At 36.6% G+C, this 9,830-nt stretch overlaps 1 protein-coding gene across 1 annotated transcript in view; it reads left to right on the top strand.

Annotated features, from left to right (window-relative positions):
- The window catches only part of LOC107698713 (pro-neuregulin-3, membrane-bound isoform-like), a gene marked incomplete at its 3' end in the record, with an annotated part of 312,789 nt that overhangs the window by 135,886 nt on the left and 167,073 nt on the right, over positions 1-9,830 (top strand). The window lies entirely within an intron of this gene.

Here is a 9,830-nt window from a genome sequence, read left to right as displayed (position 1 = left end):
AAAAAGATTTTATTATAAATATAAAATTATAGTAATGTATAGTAATATTATATAAAATTACATTATTTTAAGAGTTAAAAAAAAGATTTTATTATAAATATAAAATTATATTAATGTATAATAATATTTATTTATAAAATATAATTCATATTATATTGATTTTTGTTTTACATATCTGCAGTTTGATTTGAGTTGGTTGTGAAATTGATCCTAAATTTAGAGGAAATTATGTGCAAACATATTGCTGAATCATAATTTCTGTTGATATGTCTGCACATTGGTTCAAACAAATTAACAAAGATTACTGAATGAGACCCATGTCTTTTTTCATGGTCTTTCAGCCTCTGCTATTTATCTCTTTAGTTCTGCCTATTTTTTCCTCCTCTAGTCATTGCGCACATGTATTATTCAGTATTTAAATTCTGGTTTATAGCATCAGTGATTTGTGTAGACATGGGTCATTGAGAGTCATCCACATCCCAAGTGCTGAAATATCACAGCAACCCAAGCAAAACGGAGCTGGAAACAAGCCCTGCAGGCAGTGGATGTGGAGCCTTGCAGCAGTCCTGTCTCTGCTGTCACGTGATCCTTCAAAGACAGCAGATAAGACCTCTCATCTTCCTCAGACATCACTGATGGAGAATAAGGGCTCCACCTCACCTTTCACAAAGGAAAAAAATATATATTGAGACAAAGCCTTGTGATGGTTTGAATTCATTTGTGCAGAGTCCTTCTGGACCAGAGGGGTTTTCAAATAAGAAAATCAGATGATTGGGCCAAATTTCACTTGCAGCCTCACAAGAATAAATCATTCATGTCTCATGGAAGTCAGAGAATGGTCATGAATATATAAAGGGCAGAAATCAAATCTCTTTATGACCACAAAAAAACTGCATTTCACTCACTGTAATCAAAAGGACTGACAGGGGCCTATTCTTTTTTAAATCCAGAGAGAGCAGTTATTAGTAGATTATTTGAATATATTAATAATATTATATATGAATTTAAGAAATATAGAAAATTGTGTATTTTTATTATGCCTTGGTGATCATATTGTGTCCTGTTTGAATAGTAAACAATGCCTCAAATCATCCGTTCTGCTGTATTGCATCACCAAACATATACCATCCTGGTCTCATTGTTTATATGTAGGTATTAGTAGGTAATGTTTACAAGCACATAACATGCATTTTTGCATGTTTTGATTGATACTGAAACATACCATTTTGGACGTATTACAACGTTTAAAACGTAAAATTGCTGCATAATTACAGCTAAAAACGTAAAATATATACAAATCTTTTATATCATTAAAATATTTGTATCAAATTTGGGTCACATTTACCTGCGGTGTGAACGTGGCGATATGATCTAGCAGCTTCCACACGTTATATCCGTGGTTTTTAGACATCATAAATTAGTAGAACAACGTCTTCAGTAGTACATTAACCGTGCAGTCCATGCTGTTGTTTTCATCTGAGTATCTCCAATATGGCCACGTATCCGGGTAACTGACAAAACCGTGATGCAGGTGCAACCGCTCTATTAATACGGATTCATTTGTAAGTCTGTAAAGTTGTTCATTCGTAAATAATTTACGTTTTAGGTGTCAATACGTACGTTTAGATTCTGTAAATACGTCAGTATTGTACATTTTAGTGTCTGTGCGAACGTAAGTAAATATACATTTTGTAGAACCACATTTTATGTAAAATACATAAGAATTCTCATGAGATCACGTTGAACATACAGGCAAGTAGCAAAAAGCAAGTATCTGTGCTTGTATCTGCTAAAATGTGGTATCAGTCATTGTGTCAGCTGTCATTGTGTGTATGTGCTTCAGCGGGGTAGTTAATTAAACTGTGCTCCACCTGCATTGCAGGGTGAGCTAAAATTAGAATAGTCTTAGGGATGGAGCCGAGAGTGCCTCTTTCATCCCTCACACCTGTCCCAATAACTGCTGTAACTAAACCTCTGTCTCACACGCACACACAGTCATGAGAGATGAGTGGATGAAAGTGGACCAGCAAAGGAAGCAGATGAATGATGAATGAAGTGTTCCCGTAATAAGGAGAATGGATGCATGGATAGATAGATGGATGTATGGATGGATGAGCAGATAGATGTGCACGCAAGCCCACATAGATACAGCAAGACATGTATGTAGATAGACAGATATATGCAATTTATACATGGATACAGAACACTGGGTGGACAGATGGTCAAGAAGGAGTTAGACAGAAACAGCAGGGGATGCTGGGAAGATTCTGCTTGAGTTCAGTCTGGTTGAAGACTATGTTCATGCATGAAGTTGATCTGTCTGGTTCGTTTCTGATGAGCAGTTATAAGATGAGCTCCACCTGCTCCACCTTTTGCAACTTTCTGTAAAATACGTGCATAAATTGAAGGTGGAGGCCAGACAGAAACAAGAAAATATGCATCAGGCACACACACACACACACACACACACACACACACATACTTGCATTTGTGGTTTACGGGGACTCTCTATAGACATAATGATTTTTATACTGTACAAACTGTATTTTATATTGCCCTACACCAACCCTACACCTAAACCTACCCCTTACATAAAACTACTGGCAATTTTTGAATTTCATAAAACACCGTTTTGTATGTTTTTTAAGCCTTTTGTTTTACGGGTACACAGGAAGTGTCCTCATAAACCATGTTTACGTTGTAGTACCCATGTCATTATACAGATTTGTGTCCTCATAAACCATATATACCAGTACACACACACACACACATCCATAGGCCTCAGCTTAGCACTAGCACTTTCCCCAGCAGCCTGCACAAGCTGATAAAACGCAACAGCGCCTGCGAGCATATTTTTAGCCGGCTTTATCCTCGCAGCATTCTGTATGTGATGATGGCTTTGCTCCAGCAAATGTATCCTGTCATTAATCTAGGCCTTTTGATGCCGCTCAGAAGTTAAAATGGAGTATCCACTGTGTGTAAGCATTAGAGGTTCATAAACACCAAAAGAAACTGACAGGGTTTTCCGTGTGTTACATATGAGGGAGTATTTGGCAACCGTGATATCTTTATACAAAGAAACAAAGACACGGGCACATCTCATGCCTCATTAATCGCACAGGTAATGATGCTCATCACATCTTTCTATCGGAGTTTGGCACTGTAGACCTGAGGAGAATTTAGAGCCTGTCCACATCACGCTTTCCTTTTATGTTATGCTGTTTAGCTGCTCACTCGGTCGACTGCTTGATTCCCCCAGTACCTTAGTTCACACATTTGCATAGTTTCTAGAAACTCCTGCTGCTTTTTTAATGCTTATACTTAATACATGTGCCTTTGTATATTGATTTGTAAGAAATCATAAATCTTTAGTATTTAGTAATAGTGGTTAGGATAGCTATTTAGGAATCTGGGGGCAATTTAATCCTACACCCAGTATTGCCAGATCCTTTTAGAGAAGCAAGTAACAACAATTGCAAACTGTCTATTTTTTAATTCTTGAAAAAGTACCATTTTACTTATAATAAGTTTATATTTACATTAAAAGAATTAGAAATATTGACTATTGAGCTACGGCCCAGAATATTTTCTCCTCTTTATTTTGTTTTGTTTTAACCTGTCAGTTGTTTCCTTAAGGAGACGTTTTGATCTATTAAACTTAGTTTTGTTGATATAACCAATTGTTAATTAATTTTGATTTTACCACAAGAAGGGCATTTTTAGGTTAACATAGATTTAGATTTTTAGAATCTAGTCACTTGCAATGCAAAATGCATGCAGAAATGCATAAGCTGCACAAAAGAACATGTAAAACTTTCGCAAGGTGTTTCTTCAGCAATTTATTTTCAGTAAACACTTCTCAAACCAAATTACGTTAATGATTTAGCCTTCGAGTCACGAGATAATTAATTGATGTTAATATCTACTAATTACCGCGTTGTCACGGTCACTCTGCAGTGTTTTTCTTTAATCCAAATCATCAGGACTCTGTCTCTCTTACTCTCTCTCTCTTTTTCCTCTGCCGCATCTGTGCTCGATGACAAATGACAGAGTGATACCGGCAGAAATTATCTCTTGGAAAACAATCCCTCAACAGATGAAAACCTGAAAAGAGGGAGGCGAGGCATGTTTGAAATCGGGAAGCGTTAGAAGCCTCTGAAATGTACTCCAATGAGATAGAGGTCTGGCTATTTACAGCATTTTTTTTCTAGCCAACACTCATCCATCAGGAAGAGCCGTGTGCTTGGCCATGTAATCTGTGGATTGCACATGTAGGTCCAGCCGTGCATGTCTAAGCATGTGTGCCTGCATGTGAGTCGCATGATAATATCTTCAGTGCAAGCATGCAGAAACAGTACATGCTTGATTTGGCCAGTCCTTCTGATCTAGCTTTTGTATAATGAATTATCACTAGCAGCACTAGCATAAACAGAGACATAAAAACAGCCATGATACTGTACTGCAAAAGTCCAGCTACTTCAATCACCCCCAATGAGCCATCGTGTCTTTCAGACCCTACTGCGAACAGAGTGCGAAGAGAGTGTCTTGAGAGATGGTGGCACTGACTTTCTGGTCTCCAGAACCTAGGCTGGTGTGAGATAAATGGCTCCCTGGTGCCTCTTTGATAGGAACTTCTCTGTCCTTATCGAAAAGCTGTTTCCACACTGCTGCCCTGTGTTCACACACGCACACATATACCTGTAAGGGCCAGTCTGGCTGCTGCTTAGTTGTGCTGATTTGCAGATCAAATGTATTGTGCGGGCAGAATTTGAGAATTTTAATAACTTTGTGTAAAAGAGACATCTTATTTTTGCTGTGCTGTAGTCGCTCTTTATCTTGTTCCTTGTTGGTGTTTATGAAGTATGAAAGTAAGGAGCTGGTAAATGCCACACTCTGAGACAGATGGAAGGTCAAGTCTGACAGGTAATTTGAAAACTGTAAAGGCGAAGAGATTATGGGAATTAATGACAGAGGTGACATGGCAGGAGTTTGTCTGTGTGATTATGTTCATGATTCCATTACAGGGAGAATACTCATAAAATGGACAGTTCTGTTATCATTTACTCACCCTTTCTTTTCTTCTGTGGAACAGGACATTTTATATTTTGAAAACTTTTCACACATCTCTTTTCCATGCAACAGAAGTTAATAGTGACCACAACTTTTAAGCACAAAAAAAACCCTTGTGCATTATATTCATAATCTTAAGCCATATGAGTTTGAGATCTGTAAGATTTTTAATGCACCTATTTAATAATAATTAAAAAAAAAACTTAAAGGGATAGTTCCCTCAAAAATTAAAATTCTCTCATTATTCACCCTCATGTCTTTCCAAACCCATAATACCTTCGTTCATCTTCGGAACATAAATTAAGATATTTTTGATGAAATCCGAGAGCTTTCTGTCCCTGCATAGCCAGCAACAGAACTGACACGTCCAAAGGCCCAGAAAGGTAGTAAGGACATCGTTGAAATAGTCCATGTGACATCAGTGGTTCAACTGTAATGTTATGAAGATATGAGAATACTTTTGTGCGCAAAGAAAACAACAACAAAAAAATGACTTTACTCAACAATTTCTTCTCTTCTGTGTCAGTCACCACACGCATGCGTCGTGGTAGTCTTGTGAACCCACATCAAAGACTGACATGCAAGAGAAGAAATTGTTGAATAAAGTCATTATTTTTGTTTTCTTTGCACACAATAAAGTATTCTCATAGCTTCATAACATTACAGTTGAACCAGCTCTCAGATTTCATAAAAAAAAAACAATCTTAATTTGTGTTCTGAAGATGAACAAAGGTCTTACAGGTTTGGAAGGATATGATGGTGAGTAATTAATGACAGAATTTTCATTTTTGGGTGAACTATACCTTTAATCTTACTGACCCAAACTGGGATCTTCATGTAGGTTTTTTTCCATACAACATACGTTAATATGGCTGTCCAAACCATATTAATATATAAATATTCACCAATAATATTTCCCTCCAGTGAGAAGATCATTGAGTCTGAACTGGATCAGTATGATTCATGAACAAATCATTTATTCTGAATATTGTTGTATGGACAAGACATGTTTTAAGAATCTTCACATGCATCCTACTCAACACGAGAGTGAGTAAATGGTGACATAATATTCCATTTTGGTTTAACTGTCCCTTTAAAACCCACTTTCAGAATAACAAAAAAAAAGAGTGAGAAGTGCTATATGAAAGAATTTCAGCTGCCAAATTCCACCATGGTAATCCTCATTCTTGATGAAACTCCCTGTTGCTAAAACGAGTCATGATGGTTTCGAACTGTGAATTATGAAATTAACTTGCTGGCTCCCTGGTGGAGGCCTTGTCCCAGCATCTGCTGCAGAGGCAATCCTGTCAGAGATGCAGGGCGAGTCAGAGGCAGATGAGAGGGCGAGTCGAGAGAACGACACTTTCATTCCACTGAGGTTTTGTTAGTGCCTGATGAGAAATTTAACTGGGTGACACTTGAGGGACATGAGGCAATCTGGGAAAAGAGTGGGGTCACGCAGGCAGGAGGAGTGCACCTTCAGAGAAGACAGGTGTCCACTGAAAGCTAGAGTTGGAGGAGAAATGAGGGCAGAGACACAAACGCCTACCCATCCTAAAGAGCAGCGTTTCAGAAGAAACAAAAAAGTCATGCAGGTTTAAAACGACATGAAGGTGAGTAAATTACACGATTTTCATTTTGGAGAGAACTATCCTTTTAAACTCTGATACAGGAATTAACATACACATTAAGAGATGGCTAGAAGGAGAATCGGGGTGTTATTTAAATTAGCATTTATGGAGTGTACAATGACTTTAGTGACAATAATAATGAAATTGAGCATGCAAATGAACTTAAGATCCCTAACCTCTCTGTCTTTCTCTGTGTTATTCATTGTTTTAACTTATCTTGTTCTACACATATTGGGATTCTTAAGGGTACCTGAACAGCAGCCTGAATAAATTATGACAACACAGTTAAGTACAAAATGATCTCATTAGTCAGCGGGTCATGGAGATGATAGTGATCCTGCGGTAATGGGTCAGTGCTTCCCTCAAATTTATCCGTAGCACTTGTGTCTGTCATTGACATGAGCTCTTTGCTCCCTCAGTCAGAACTGAGAAATCAATAGAGCTGTACTTAGTACATTGAGATGAGACATGTAGTGAATCAATTAATAAGTGTTATTTTATTAATCTAAGCATTCAAATCTGAATTTCATAGTACATGTAAAAGGGTAAGTTCACCCAAAGAGTGAAAATTGTAATTTACTCACCCTAATGTCATTCCAAATCTGAATGACTTTCTTTGCTCTGTGGAACACAAAAGAAGATATTTTTAAGAGCGTTGGTAACCCAACCATTCTGATGGTTCCAATGTATGCATTGAGACAGAATTAAACATTTTAAGTGACCTATCCCTTTAAGACATGTATAAATTAAAATGATGTGCTGATCAGAATAACCTGGTCTCTATATTCTGTATTAAAATATTTTGTTTTGCTTCACAAAGGTTTTGTTTCAGAGATCTTTAGAAATCTTCCTCAAACAAACGATATCGTTGCTCATTTGTGTGAGCTTTTTGCCACAAATATTTATACTGAACAGTGCAATTTACCTGCTTGCATGGGCAATGCTAGTGAAACTTTATTATGCCAGGCAAAAACACTGACTTTTATGGGCGCAATCTATAACATGTAGGCCTATCGATTTAACATGGTAATTTAATGCAGTTAATTATATATTTTAAAAAGTGTTGAACAGTTATCACATTTAATCACTTCTGCTGACCCGTAACCTCCCAAACCACACTTACTGAAAGTACACACAATAATTATAATGCTTTTGTTAAAGCTGCACTATTTTTATATTGACTTATTTTAAAAATTGACTTGACTTGTTCATACTGTGAAACACGACTATCTTTACTTGGACCAACTCTTAAAAATATAGCATATCTTGCATATCTTGTAACACCCCTAAATCTTACAGATTGATAGACTAGTTTGTAAAATGGATTGCTGTGAACTGTAGACCAGTGATAGAATTATGTTTGATGACATGGAAGTAAAACAACAAATCTATTGACTTAAATTAAAAGGGGGTACACTAAATCAGCCCCGATTAACTGGTTGAACTGGATTACTGGTAGTGGGTGCATAAGACCCTGGTGTTTACACTGGATATGATTGTTAAAGGGGTGGTTCTCAAGCAGAGGATATTATTGAAGAGGATCGTGCAGAATCTGTGCAAGTACGGCTTTTAATGGTAGGCCTATGTTTTTGTTTGTTGTCGTCTCATACTTTTAGATACGCTGTTATTTGTAAATGCTACTGCTTATGTTAGCTTTTAATATACAGTTTTATCCTGATTAAAGCTTTAATACAGTATGGCAATTGCACGCGCGTCCATGTTTAACGCTTCTCATAACTATGTGAAAATAAGCATATAATTGTAACAGTTCATTGTTGGAGATGAGCTGAACGAGAGAGAGAGAGATGCAGAGCGTGTGTAGAGCAGGGGAACTCGAGGAACAGTATTAAGAACTGCTGCTTTAGAACATTGATTTTGAAACTTGTGAATCCATTAGAATCGTTAGAAGACAGAATCGTGATTCATATATGAATAGATTTTTACATGCTCCTCTAGTTTTCTCTTCCTCTTCTCTAAAGCAGCGCTGCATGATCTCGCCCCCTTTGCTGCCTTTTCCCGAGGGCGGGGTTTATCTGGGTTTGTTACGCCATGACCCCGAGAAGTAACTTGTTGTAGTCCCTACCAGCCGTTTTTGTAGGCATTAAACTGCCAGAATTTTAAAAGACGATATCTCCGTTTGCATTGAACTTTCAGCTTTGTAACTTTGCAGATATTGTTTATGCTCAAACAACAACATTAGACACTAACTAACGTTAAAAAAAGTGAAATCGCAATGAACCACCCCTTTAACTGTTTGGTTGATTTATCTGGAAAATAATTGATTGTGGTTATGTTTAAGGGTCTTCACAGTTCAGTGCTCTCCAGCTGCTTTTGTGGCATCCTTTAAAAATGGTAGCATAGCAAATGTGTCAACAACGCATATATCATAGTATATATTACTTAGAATGGTCCCAAAAATAACCTGAATGCTCCTCATGAATTATCTACAGGGACATTCACTTAAATAATGTATTGTCTGCCTGCTTCTTACAAACTCCCTGCCTCCTTTGAGTAGATTTGACAATCTACCCATCACCTTTCCTTTGGCCCTGATCCATCTGTTCCTCCACATAGATCTCATCTCATTTGTCTGTGACCACTCACCCGACCCACATCTCACAGGCAGAGTAAATGACTCCGCGGTGTCTCCCTGCCACTCAAGACAATTCTGTCAACCTGTGAGAACAGTCACTCACCTGTTTCCACTCTAATCAGGAGTGAGCTTTTTCTGAATGACATCTTGAAAAGAAAAAGACAGAGAAAGAAAGAGTGCACCGTATGTCTACACAATTGTATGAGAGACAGTGAGCTGCCTTTTCTCTCTTCGTTTTTAAATGCAACATCTTATTGACAGTACAGTATGTTGTATTTAATTGAGATTTAATCAAACCTGTTTTATTCTGGATAGTTAAATATGATATTATTATTATTATTATTATTATTATTATTATTATTATTATTATTATTATTATTATTATTATTATTATTATTATTATTATTATTATTATTATTATTATTATTATTATTATTATTATTATTATTATTATTATTATTATTATTATTATTATTATTATTATTATTATTATTATTATTATTATTATTATTATTATTATTATTATTATTATTATT

This window comes from Sinocyclocheilus anshuiensis, unplaced genomic scaffold (assembly GCF_001515605.1).
Source record: "Sinocyclocheilus anshuiensis isolate Anshui unplaced genomic scaffold, SAMN03320099.WGS_v1.1 scaffold1015, whole genome shotgun sequence".
In the NCBI taxonomy this organism is placed as follows: domain Eukaryota; kingdom Metazoa; phylum Chordata; class Actinopteri; order Cypriniformes; family Cyprinidae; genus Sinocyclocheilus; species Sinocyclocheilus anshuiensis.
This window is presented reverse-complemented; position numbering and strand designations above follow the sequence as displayed.